This window comes from Felis catus, chromosome C2 (assembly GCF_018350175.1).
Source record: "Felis catus isolate Fca126 chromosome C2, F.catus_Fca126_mat1.0, whole genome shotgun sequence".
In the NCBI taxonomy this organism is placed as follows: domain Eukaryota; kingdom Metazoa; phylum Chordata; class Mammalia; order Carnivora; family Felidae; genus Felis; species Felis catus.
The window spans coordinates 60,137,768-60,151,202 of NC_058376.1; the positions used below are offsets into that span (position 1 = coordinate 60,137,768).

A 13,435-nucleotide genomic window follows, 5' to 3' on the forward strand; every position below is an offset into this window, starting at 1 on the left:
TATTACTATCAAGTGTCCAGTTTATCTAGAGAAATACTTAAAAATCCATAGGAAAGCATATTCATTATAGAATGTTTGGATAATTTATAGTCCACTTGGTAATATCCCAGTATCTTTGGGTTATTCTTTTAATATATTGCTACAATATAAGAGCACAAAGAAGGAAAGCAACTTTCCCAAATGAGCTGTGATAAAATGCCACTGAAGTTGTTTTAAGGGCCTCCCTTTCGTTTGTGTTACCCCAGAAGTTGACTCTGAGACAAGTGCTTGAGTGCAGGGAGTTTTATTTGGGATGTGATCTCAGGACACACCAGTAGGCGAGGAGAGAATTCAGACAAAATTGAAAGAAGCCAATAAAAATTCATTATCAAGCAAGTCAACACTTCAGAATATTAAGCATAATGCTGCTGGGGAATTCTGGGAACAACCGAAGTATATGCACCTCAGGTATCCCACCTGTGGTACAAAAGAACTGGGGGACTTTCATCAGTCATTGATTGATAGCCAGCTCCTGTCAGTCTTCCAGTGAAGGCTGTTCCCACAAAGACTGGGAGAGTCAATGCCCAGCACTTGCATGTAGGTAGATCAGGCACTGGTGGCCACAGAAAACCCTGCAAAGAGATTGGGTGCAGGTAGTTAGGGGAGGTTGGGCTGGTGTGCACCAAAATGGTAGTCATGGCCAAGGAGATTTAGATGGACACTGCTAGCAACTGCTTCAGGCTTCTTAAGAACCCAGGGTGAAAAAGACCGTTCAATAAGTCACTGAAAAGCCATTGTTCTGCAAAATAAGGAAGCACCCAATAAAAGGATCTAGACACACTTTGAATCCAGGCAGCCTGATTCCAGAGAGCATACTCTTAATCACCATACTACATTCTGCCTCTATATTTGAAGAGTTTTTTTTTTTTTTTAAAGAGAAAATAGTATACACACCAAGTATGGTTATAAATAGATGTGGGGTTTAAAGCAGCTTCTTGCATTAATGAGGATGTTGGTCATTTATTCCAACCCTCTCATTAACACAAAAGAGCAAATTGAAGTCCAGAGAGGTTAACTGGTTCGCCCAATGTCACACTGCTACTTAATAAAATTCAGGCCTCCTGATTTTTAGTGTCTATACTAAATCATACTGTATATATCTTTCCTTATGTATGTATGTTTCATTCAGAACCAGGAAGTTGGTATGAATAAATGTGAGCCATAAAGACAGATAAACCAGAAGAAAAGTAGGGAGAAATGACTGGCCAAACAGGGTGGTCATAGACAGTGTGGTGACTCACTTATTTAAAAAGGAAAATGTGACTGAGAAACTTAGAGTTTGAGCCAGAGTTTAGAGAGGTGAGTCTAGAAATAGATAACCATTTAATTTTTTTAATTTTTTTTTTAACGTTTATTTATTTTTGGGACAGAGAGAGACAGAGCATGAACGGGAGAGGGGCAGAGAGAGAGGAAGACACACAATCGGAAGCAGGCTCCAGGCTCTGAGCCATCAGCCCAGAGCCTGACGCGGGGCTCAAACTCACGGACCGCGAGATTGTGACCTGAGCTGAAGTCGGACGTTTAACCGACTGAGCCACCCAGGCGCCCCTAGAAATAGATAACCATTTTAATCAAAATTGTAAGAAGTCATCAAAGTGTGGAGGAACAAGAATAAACAATGACATATTTTCCAAAGGGCTTGTATCCAGAATACATAAAGAGCTACAAATCAAAAAAAAAAAAAAAAGTGACATCTTAATAGATAAATGGGTAAAAGACTTGAACAAGCACCTCTTAATGGCACATTGATACATGAAAAAGATGCTTAGCTTCTCCTCACCAGAGAAATGTCAATTAAAATTACAATGTGATACCATTTCATACCCACCCAAAGGACTAAAATGGAAAGAACAGAGAATACAAGTGTTGGTGAGTTTGAGGAACAACCAGAACTGTCACACATGTGGGAACATAAATCTGTGTGTTCGTTTTAGTAGTATCTACAAAGTTGAATTAGGAATGCCTAATAATGTAGGCATCCCATTCATAGGTCTGTACACAACGGAAATGATTACGTGTATGTTCACCAAAAGACATGTACCAAAATGTTCATAGCAGCACTATTTGTAAAAGCCCCAAACTTGGAAGAATGGATAAGCAAATTGCATGTTCACACAATGAAATACTCTATAGAAACCAGAGTTAATGCAACAAGGTGCATGAATCTCAAAAATACAATGTTTAGTTAAAGAAACCAAACAATATATACTATATGATCCCATTTATATCGAATTCAAAAACATAAAACTAGTACATGGTGTTTGAAGTCAGGATAGCAGTCACACATGGTAAGGAAAGGGATGTTACAACAGGAGGCTAGGATGTGGGGGAATTCTGGGGTGTTGAATACGCTCTGATTTTTGCGGGTCCGGATTACATGGGGTGTTCATTTTGTAAAAATTCACACACAGGATTTACGCACTTTTCTGTATATATGTCATATGTAATAGGTGACCAAAAGAAAAAAGCTCACACTGAAGGATTTCTATTTATTTAAAGTAGTTTTGCACTAATATGGTGGGTTTAAATGCTTTGGGGTGACTGTTGGTTAAGTGTCTGGCTTCGGCTCAGGTCATGATCTCCCGGTTCCTGCTTCAGGCTCTCTGCTGTCAGCACAGAGCCTGCTTCAGATTCTCCCGCTCTCTGACCCTCCCCCACAAGCACTCTCTGTCTCTCAAATAAATAAACTTAAAATAATAATAATAATAATAAATAAAATTCTTTTAAATTCTACCTAATAATAAAATCATGTTTTTGTTTGTTTAATTTTCAAACTTGCACTTTTGTAGAAGTGGTGATAGATTTCAATCTTTCAACTCAGGAACTTTCCATTCTCTTTGCAACTAGTAACTTAATTTGTCGCACAGGTGACCAGGAATTGGGGAATAGTCTGTAATCAAAACAGTGAAGCTAATGAAGCACACCATCATAAAATACAATAGCCACTCACAAACAAGCATGTACCCGGGTGCCTGGGTGACTCAGTCAGTTGAGCGTCCAACTTTGGCTCAGGTCACGATCTCACAGTTCACAAGTTCAAGCCCCGCATCAGGCCCTGTGCTGATAGCTGAGCCTGGAGCCTGCTTCAGATTCTTTGTCTCCCTCTCTCTCTCTGCCCCTCCCCCATGCATTCTCTCTCTCTCTCTCTCTCTCTCTCTCTCTCTCTCTCAAAATAAATTAAAAAATTTTTGAATTAAAAAAAATGAAACAAGTATGTGTTCAGACATTCCTGAATACATATCATGGTCCTCAAAGCAGCAATGGATGACTATTTTAAAAGGTTTTGATGTTTTAAGTAAGCACATGTGTCTTAATTAGCTATTTCTAAAACTCTGAAGAAATCTATGGGGCTGTATTTATGACAGAGATTTCCAGGCCCACCCCAAATGAACAGAGTTGAAATCTATTCTAGGGAAAGGATATAGGAATCAATTTAACAAATGTCCCAGGTAATTCTTACCATGGGCAATTTCTGTGGAACAAGTATTTTTATTCATGCTTAGATATGAAAAGTAACAAAGGAGGCTTAAATAAGTATTCTCCCAATGTTAACTAGGTTTACCACAGTCTCAATGTTACAAAATTTTGTTGAACTCTTTATCCTGTGAGCCATCCCTTGTTACTGACCTTAATTTAAGCACTGCTCTGCTGATTTCCATGTATTCTGACTGATTTAGATTCAGAATAGTCTGACAGTAGGACAGAATGTTCCTAAATCATGACATTTCAACAGCCACAATTGTTACACGTACAGATTTCAAGCAGGATTGTTATAGTAGTTGTGGGTATTTACTGAATGCATCAGCTGTTTCTCTCCTGTGCATTTGTTTATATGCAGGAAAATTCAAAAGGGAATCAAAGTTCTGTGACATATTCGAATTTTGCCACACACAGGCTTAGTTTGTGAATATAATTCTAAAAGAATATAATTTAGTCCATTTTTTAAAAATAGCATTTGTCTTGGGATTCAAATTCTTTAAAAAACAAAACAAAACCCACCAAGAGGGGTGCTTGGGTGGCTCAGTTGGTAAAGCGTCTGACCTTGGCTCAAGTCATGATCTCACTGTTTGTGAGTTCGAGCCCTGCATCGGGCTCTGTGCTGACAGCTCAGAGCCTGGAGCCTGCTTTGGATTCTGTGTCTCCCTCTCTCTCTGCCCCTCCCCTGCTCATGCTCTCTCTCTCTCTCTCTCTCAAATAGTAAACATTAGGAAAAAAATTAAATAAAAAAATCCACTACGACAATTTTTTTAGTTTGATTTTTCAACCATCATCTGAATAGCTCCTATCCTGTTATAACTCCCAAAGAGCCAATGACATCAAGCATTTATTAGATGACTTAAAATTGTACTAAAAGTTTTGGATACCCTGTATAAAAGCCAGATCGCCTTCAATTACATAAAATCATATTCATGGCCTTATTTTTAAATTTCATGCTTTATTTTAAAGTCATTAGAAAGACCTTTGACACTTGTCCTAAAAATACAGTGTAGGACAGTAGCATGGTGTTGCAGGTTGGATTCATTGGAAACCTACTGAGATGGAGATGGGGGTATGAGTGGTACCTTTGGAATTAAGATTGAGAAAAGAAGGGGCAAAACGGGGTGTGCATAGTGGAAATCAAAAGACAAAGCAGGCCTGATGAAGCCTTGACCACTCCTGCGGGGAAGGTCTGGAGCAAATATTGCCTGTCAGAGTTGACATGCATCTGGCTGAAATGGCTGGGCCTTCCTGCCTCCCTTGTACTCCAGGTTGAGGCCGCCCTGTGAGGACATGACCTCAGGTGAGGTGGCATCTGCAGACCTGACCCAGAAGGAGCTAACAGCAGGAGACTGCTGAACTCTCCTGGCAGCGGAGCGACACGTCACACGTCTCTCCTTGAAGGGATATCTGCACAGCATGGCTCTGTGTCCGTGAGATGGTTTTCAGAGACAGACATGCGTAGTATACATTTTAGCGTATAAGAGGCAAACATTTAATACTTCATATCCAAGGTTTCAAGGATTTACATAGGGAGGAAGCCAAAACAGTAAACATTAAGTGAGGTTTTTTTTTAAGTTCCTTCCTTTATTTTTTTTTTTTTTGAGGGAGAATCCCAAGCAAGCTCCACACTGTCAACACAGAGCCCAACACGGGGCTTGATCTCACAAACCATGAGACCATGACCTGAGCCGAAATCGAGAGTCAGACGCTTAATCGACTGAGCCACACAGGCACCCCAAGTGAGTTATTTTTAAAGACAAATCTTAAGTATAGAAAGTTATAGACAGTAAAAAGATACAACAAAAATCATGAAGGTAGACGTTAAGCCAGAAACTTCAGCAACACTGCCTGTAAGTAAAAAAACCAGACTGATTGGTTTAGTGCCTGTTAAAATGTAAGTGCTTGCCGAATACTTTTTTTTTTTTACATTATTTTAAATGTTTATTTATTTTTGAGAAAGAGAGAGAGTGTGAGCGGGAGAGGGGCACGGAGAAGGAGACACAGAATCCAAAGCAGGCTCCAGGCTCTGAGCTGTCAGCACAGAGCCCAATGCAGGGCTCACATTCACGAGATCATGACCTGAGTCAAAGTTGGACACTCAACCGACTGAACCACCCAGGCACCCCAAATTCCTGTTATTTCAGACTTGCTCAAGTAAGAAGTAACACAATGTACTTCTGAAGCTGTTTTGTTTCTTGGAGTTTGGAGTTTCTTGGAGTTTCTTGGAAGCTGTTTTGTTTCTTGGAGTTTCTTTGTCTTTTGGACTTTCCAATGGGAATTTTGGATGTGCCACACTGCCTGTATTTTATCCCAAATTCAGTGATCAATTTATTTGAGCCCTCCATTTATTAGATAATAATTTTATTCACAATTCTTTGCCCATTTAAAAAAATGGCCTATGTAGAATCATTCTATTGTATACCTGAAACTAATATAATGCTGTATGGTAATTAATTATACTTGAATACAATTTTTTTCAATGGCCTATAGTAAGAGTCACTTTACCATATCCTCAAAACATATTTTCCTTTTTTTAAAAAAATTTTCTAAATGCTTTTACTTATTTTTGAGAGAGAGACAGACAGAGCGTGAGCAGGGGAGAGGCAGAGAGACAGAGAGAGAGAGAATCTGAAACAGGCTCTAGGCTCTGAGCTGTCAGCACAAAGCCTGGCATGGGGCTCAAACCCATGAACGGCCAGATCAGACCTGAACCGTCAGATGCTTAACCGACTGAGCCACCCAGGTGCCTCTCAAAACACATTTTCATGAAATTAAACTAATCCCTAGAAACTTTGTAAACAGAAACACAGGCTATAGAGCCTATATATTAAGCGAAATGGAGAGATACACCTTGAATTTATAGCAAAATGAATCAAAGTATAGGTGATATCACAAACATGACAAGAACAATGGGCTTGCTTTTTGAAAAAAGAATTCCTGGATTACAGTTACATAATATGTTTAACTAAATGTATGTATATGTGTATTTCATACTAGAGCTTTGAAACAGCTGTTCTCCTTGCCATCCTCATCATCTCCTGAGAACTTCACTCCAACAATTATCTCATACTTAAATTATCACCAGTTGCTCCTGTTCCAGTAGGCTCTTTCCTCTTTGTCCGACAGCAGGGACAAAATATCATGGTCACTAAGAGCATAAGATCTCAAGATAGACTGTCCAGTTCCAAATACCAGCTCTGCAACTTGATAGCTGTGTGACCTTGGACAATTAACCTCTCAGCTTTCTCATCCGTAAAATACGGATGATGAAAATATCTACCTGTTTTAGTTAGGATTAGGTTTAGCTTGAGTGACAGAAATCCAAAATAATGTGGTTAAAATAGGTCAAAGCTTATTTCTTTTACACAAGTGTAAGCACATGTGAGTAAGATAATGATCTTCAGCTACCCAAGTATGTTTGCTCTTCTCCATCCTTAATATGTGTCTTTCATATTAAGTTTCAATCCATTTCAGTCCAAGATGGCTGCTCCAGCTCCTGCCATCAAGCCTACAAAGCATATTCTATCCAACAGAAATAAGAATAACATATCCTTTTCCTTTAAGGACATTTCTAACACATAACTGACCGGTACTGAGTTACAAAGCCCTATTTGTAAAACAAGTTGGGAGATGTAACCTTTATTCCAGGCAGCCATGAACCAAGACAAAGTTGAGAGTTTCTCAATGGCGGTGGCATCATCCCTAGGGGTGTTTGGGAAATTTATGAAGGTCTTTAAAATTTGTTACCCTGGGGTGCCTGGGTGGCTCATTCAGTTAAGCATCCGACTTCAGCTCAGGTTATGATCTCATGGTTTGTGGGTTCAAGCGCAGCATCAGGCTCTGTTCTGACAACACAGAACCTGCTTCAGATCTTCCGTCTCCCTCTCTCTCTCTCTCTCTGCCTCATCACCCCCCCCACCCTGCTCTCTCTACTTCAAAAAGAAATAAACATTAAAAAAATGGTACTACTCTTCTTTTAAAAGTAAAATAAAAAATAAAATGAAAATGAAAATAAAATTTGTCACCCTGAACGTGTGTTTGTGCACATGAGTGTTTTTTGAGTGGGGAATTTTTGGTCAGGGATATTTAATGGGCAAGGCCAAAGATGTAGATATTTTGAAATGTAAAGGAATGAAAAATCACCCTGTATTCTGCCTGAATTTCACATATTCCACTGGAAATTCACATAGGTTAAGAATTTGTTTATAATTATCTGTTCCTACATTCATGAAAAGTTCTGAATTTTAATATCATCAAATGTATTCATCCTTCATGATTGGTACATTTTTGTATATTTTTTTGAAAATCCTGGAATTCATGAAGAGATTCTCTAATATTATCTTCTGAAAGTTAAGTTATTTGTCTGTTGGGGTGCTTTGGTGGCTCAGTCAAGTGACCGACTTCAGCTCAGGTCATGATCTCACAGTTCGTGAGTTTGAGCCCCGCATAGGGCTCTGTGCTGACAGCTCAGAGCCTAGAGCCTGCTTCGGATTCTGTGTCTCCCTCTTTCTCTGCCCCTCCCCGACTCACGCTCTGTGTGTGTGTGTGTGTGTGTGTGTGTGTGTGTGTGCATGTGTGTGTGTATCTCTCTCAAAAATAAACATTTTAAAAAAGTTAAAAAAATCATTTGTCACATTTTGGTGTGGTGGAAGGTATAAGAATCTGATTTCATTTGTCCACATGAATGCCCTATATTCACAGAACCAGTGACTATGAAGTCCATCCTTCCCCCATGACTATGCAGTATCACTTCTGTCATAAATCAAGAGTTCACATAAGTGAGGAATTTCAGGGGTCCCTGCCATTTTTCATTGTTTATGTTTGTCTATCTCTGTGCTATTACTACTCTGTTTTTATTACTATAGTTTTATTAATAAATTTTGATGTGTAATAGGATAAATCTTACCACTTTGCTGTTCTTATTTTGCCTGTTCGTTGCAGTTCTAGAACAAGATTGTAATTTTAATTAGACTTATATTTAATCTAAATTTGAGAGATGTTGGACATTTTAAAATATTGATTATTCCAATCTGTTAACATACTACATCATTCCATTTATTTTTATCTTCTTTTTTTTTTTTTTTTAATTTTTAATGTTTATTTATATTTGAGAGAGAGACAGACAGACAGACAGACAGAATGTGAGCCAGGGAGGGGCAGAGAGAGAGAGGGAGACACAGAATCAGAAGCAGGCTCCAGGCTCTGAGCTGTCACCACAGACATGAGGCTCAAACTCACAGACGATCTCAGGTGAGATCATGACCTGAGTCCAAGTCCTAGGCTTAACAACGGAGCCACCCAGGCGTCCCTATTTTTATCTTCTTTAAAGTTTCTTAATATCGATTACAAAAATTTTAAAGAAGCCAAGTACAATTCTTATGACATTTATTTTTAAGCATTTAATACTTTTTAGCAATGCATGTATTTAGCCCCTTTAAAAATTTTTTTTTAATGTTTATTTATTTTTGAGAGAGACACACACACACATACAGATTGTGAGCGGGGGAGGGGCAGAGAGCGAGGGAGATACAGAATCTGAAGGAGGCTCCAGGCTCTGAGCTGTCAGCACAGAGCCCAATGTGGGGCTTGAACTCATGAGCTGTGAGATCATGACCTGAGCCAAAGTCGGATGCCTAACCGACTGAGCCACCCAGGTGCCCAGCAAGTATTTACCTCTTAAAAAAATTTTTTTTGGGTCTCCTAAGAGGCTCAGTTGGTTAATCATTCTACTCTTGATGTTAGCTCAGGTCATGATCTCAGGGTTGGTGAGATCAAGCGTTGCCTCAGGCTCTGACAGAGTGGAGTCAGCTTGGGATCCTCTCTCTGCCCCACCCCTGCGCCCTCTCTCTCAAAATAAACTTGTAAAAATATTTTTCAAAGGGGCATAAGGAGCAGGGACTTGAACAGATATTTATTTATAAACCTGTGTTCACAACTACCAAAACCTGGAGGTAGCTCAAGTGTGCATTGATGGATAAATGGATAAATAAAATGTGGTATGGACAACAACAGAATATTCTTCAGCCTTAGAAAAGAAGGAAATTCTGACATATGCTACAACATGGATGAATCTTGAAGACATTATACTAAATGAAATGTGCCAGTCACAAAATGATAAATACTGTAGTATTCCACTGATGTGAGGTTCTTACAGCAGCCAAATTAATAGACAGAAAGATTAGTGGTGGTTGCCAGGGTTTGAGGAAAGAGGTATGAGTGTCATTGTTTAATAGCTATGGAATTTCAGTTTGGGAAGGTGAAAATGGTTCTTATGGATGGTCGCACAACAATGTGAATGTACTCAATGCCACTAAATTGTATACTGTACTTAAAAATAGTTTAAATGTTAAGGCTGGTTCAGTTAGTAGAACATGTGACTCGAACTCAGGGTTGTGAGTTCAAGACCCATGTTGGGTGTAGACCCTACATTTTTTTAAAAAAGTAAAAAAAAAAAGTTAAAATGTTAAGGTTTTTTTTATATGAAATTTATTGACAAATTGGTTTCCATACAACACCCAGTGCTCATCCCAAAAGGTGCCCTCCTCAATACCCATCACCCACCCTCTCCTCCCTCCCACCCCCCATCCACCCTCAGTTTGTTCTCAGTTTTTAAGAGTCTCTTATGCTTTGGCTCTCTCCCACTCTAACCTGTTTTTTTTTTTTTTTTCCTTTCCCTCCCCCATGGGTTCCTGTTAAGTTTCTCAGGATCCACATAAGAGTGAAACCATATGGTATCTGTCTTTCTCTGTATGGCTTATTTCACTTAGCATCACACTCTCCAGTTCCATCCACGTTGCTACAAAAGGCCATATTTCATTTTTTCTCATTGCCACATAATATTCCATTGTGTATATAAACCACAATTTCTTTATCCATTCATCAGTTGGTGGACATTTAGGCTCTTTCCATAATTTGGCTATTGTTGAGAGTGCTGCCATGAACATTGGGGTACAAGTGGCCCTATGCATCAGTACTCCTGTATCCCTTGGATAAATTCCTAGCAGTGCTATTGCTGGGTCATAGGGTAGGTCTATTTTTAATTTTCTGAGGAACCTCCACACTGCTTTCCAGAGCGGCTGCACCAATTTGCATTCCCACCAACAGTGCAAGAGGGTTCCCATTTCTCCACATCCTCTCCAGCATCTATAGTCTCCTGATTTGTTCATTTTGGCCACTCTGACTGGCGTGAGGTGATACCTGAGTGTGGTTTTGATTTGTATTTCCCTGATAAGGAGCGACGCTGAACATCTTTTCATGTGCCTGTTGGCCATCCGGATGTCTTCTTTAGAGAAGTGTCTATTCATGTTTTCTGCCCATTTCTTCACTGGGTTATTTGTTTTTCGGGTGTGGAGTTTGGTGAGCTCTTTATAGATTTTGGATACTAGCCCTTTGTCCGATATGTCATTTGCGAATATCTTTTCCCATTCCGTTGGTTGCCTTTTAGTTTTGTTGGTTGTTTCCTTTGCTGTGCAGAAGCTTTTTATCTTCATAAGGTCCCAGTAGTTCACTTTTGCTTTTAATTCCCTTGCCTTTGGGGATGTGTCGAGTAAGAGATTGCTACGGCTGAGGTCAGAGAGGTCTTTTCCTGCTTTCTCCTCTAAGGTTTTGATGGTTTCCTGTCTCACATTTAGGTCCTTTGTCCATTTTGAGTTTGTTTTTGTGAATGGTGTGAGAAAGTGGTGTAGTTTCAACCTTCTGCATGTTGCTGTCCAGTTCTCCCAGCACCATTTGTTAAAGAGGCTGTCTTTTTTCCATTGGATGTTCTTTCCTGCTTTGTCAAAGATGAGTTGGCCATACGTTTGTGGGTCTAGTTCTGGGGTTTCTATTCTATTCCATTGGTCTATGTGTCTGTTTTTGTGCCATAAAATGTTAAGTTTTATGTTATATATATTTTACCACAACAAAATCTTAAAAAAAACACCTCAAAACCCTAGCATAAGGTATACTTCATAAAAGTACTTTTTTTGTTTATACTTCTGGAAATTTCCCATATACACACATACATACTTAAAAACACTCAGAAGCGTAACATACATGTTACTACACATCAGATTTCTTTTTTACCTATTAATACATGTTGGAGAGCTAACCATTTGTTTGCACAAACTTCTATATCATTGTTTATAAAGGCCAAATGATGTTATGTTGCATGGCTATGTCATTATTTCACTTTTACTTATTTTTAATTTTAATTTTAAATTAAACTTTCTTTTAGAAAGTTGTAGATTTACATGCACTCATAAGAAATAATACAGAAAAACATGTATCCTTATTCAGTTCCCCTAAATGGTTAACATCTTGCAAAACTGTAGTATAATTATCACAACCAGGATAATATCATTGATACAATTCAGCAGTCTCATTCCCATTTCCCCAGGTTTCCTTCTTTCGTTGTGTGTGTATGTACGTGTGTGTGTGTGTGTGTGTATTTAGTTCCATGCAATTTGATTACATATGTAGGTTCATGTAAACAGTTCGAACACCACAAGGATCCCTGCTGTTGACTCTTTGTAACCACACCTCCCTCCCTCCCACCAGCCCTTTGCTTTCCAACCCATCCCTAATCACGGCACTTAATTTTTATAAAATTTTTATCATGAAAAATTTCAAATATACAGAAAAGTGGAGATAATGGTATAATAAACCCCAATGCACTGGTTAATGACGTTGAACAATTATTGATATGTTGCCACATTTTATTTATTATTTTTGCTGAACTATTTTGAAGCAAACTATACCCATTATGACATTTCTCCACTAAATATTTCAAAATCCAGCTCCAAAAATTAAGGGCTTTTTTTTTTCTTACCTAATCACAGTAACTGACAGTTACATAACCACATAACCACAATTATGCTTAGCAAAAATAATTTCTTAATATTAGCTAATACACAGATGGTATTTACATCCCCCAATTGTTTTTAAATACATTTATTTATTTTTGAGAGACAGAGTGACACAAAGCGTGAGTGGAGGAGGGGCAGAGAGAGAAGGAGACACAGAATCCAAAGCAGGCTCCAGGCTCTGAGCAAGAGTTCGGCACAGAGCTGGAACCCACGAACCATGAGATCATGACCTGAGTCGGACACTTAACCGACTGAGCCACCCAAGCACCCCTTCCCCAATTGTTTTTAAATAAATTCTTATATATGTTTTCTTCAAATCAGAATGTAAATGAGATCCACACAGCACATTTGGTTCTTATGCTTCTTAAGCTTTTTTTAATCAAGAGTAGACCTTGGGGCTCCTGGATGGCTCAGTTGGTTAAGAGTCCAATGCTTGGTTTCCACCCAGGTCATGATCCCACGGTTAGTGAGTTCAAGCGCCACGTCTGACTCCACACTAACAGTGGGGAGCCTGCTTGGGACTCTCTCTCTCCTTCTCTCTCTGCCCCTCCCCTCTCATTCTCTCTCTCTCCTTCTCAAAATAAGTAAATAAATTTAAGTATATATATTTTTAAAAAACTGATCATGGGTTTACCTTTTGTCAGCCAATCCATTGACTTTAACATCCTTGTATTCCACTTAATGATCTTAGCAGTCATTGATGATTATTGCCTTGATTGAACTTTCAGTTGCCCAATAGAACTTTCAGTTGAGTGAATGTTCTAAAGCGATGCTGTCAGTATGGTACCTAAGTCAGTTGAGCTCTTGGAATGTACTAGTGTGACTGAGGAACTGAATTGTAATATTCACTAATTTAAATTTAAATAGCAAATTGTGGTTAGTGGTTAGGGTTATTGGAGACCACAAATCTAGGTCCATTATTTCACACTTGTGATATCCAATTTTACCATCCCTTCTATAATTATTAGCTGAGATTTTCCTAGAAAAAAGGACATCCAGGATGGCTTTAAATTAAATTCACAGCTTGAAGTTTCTTTGGACCACCTAGGTCTTGCGGATATGGTCTGCAA

The 13,435-nt window shown here is 38.9% G+C and overlaps 1 long non-coding RNA gene across 1 annotated transcript; it reads right to left on the reverse strand.

The window, feature by feature from the left end:
- Positions 1-267: 267 nt before the first annotated feature.
- Positions 268-13,107, reverse strand: LOC111562221. The gene is made up of 2 exons (XR_002745267.2): positions 13,000-13,107; positions 268-611 (listed from the first exon to the last, which is right to left on the reverse strand). It is a non-coding gene; the product is annotated as an uncharacterized LOC111562221 (long non-coding RNA).
- Between the last annotated feature and the right edge of the window lie 328 nt (positions 13,108-13,435).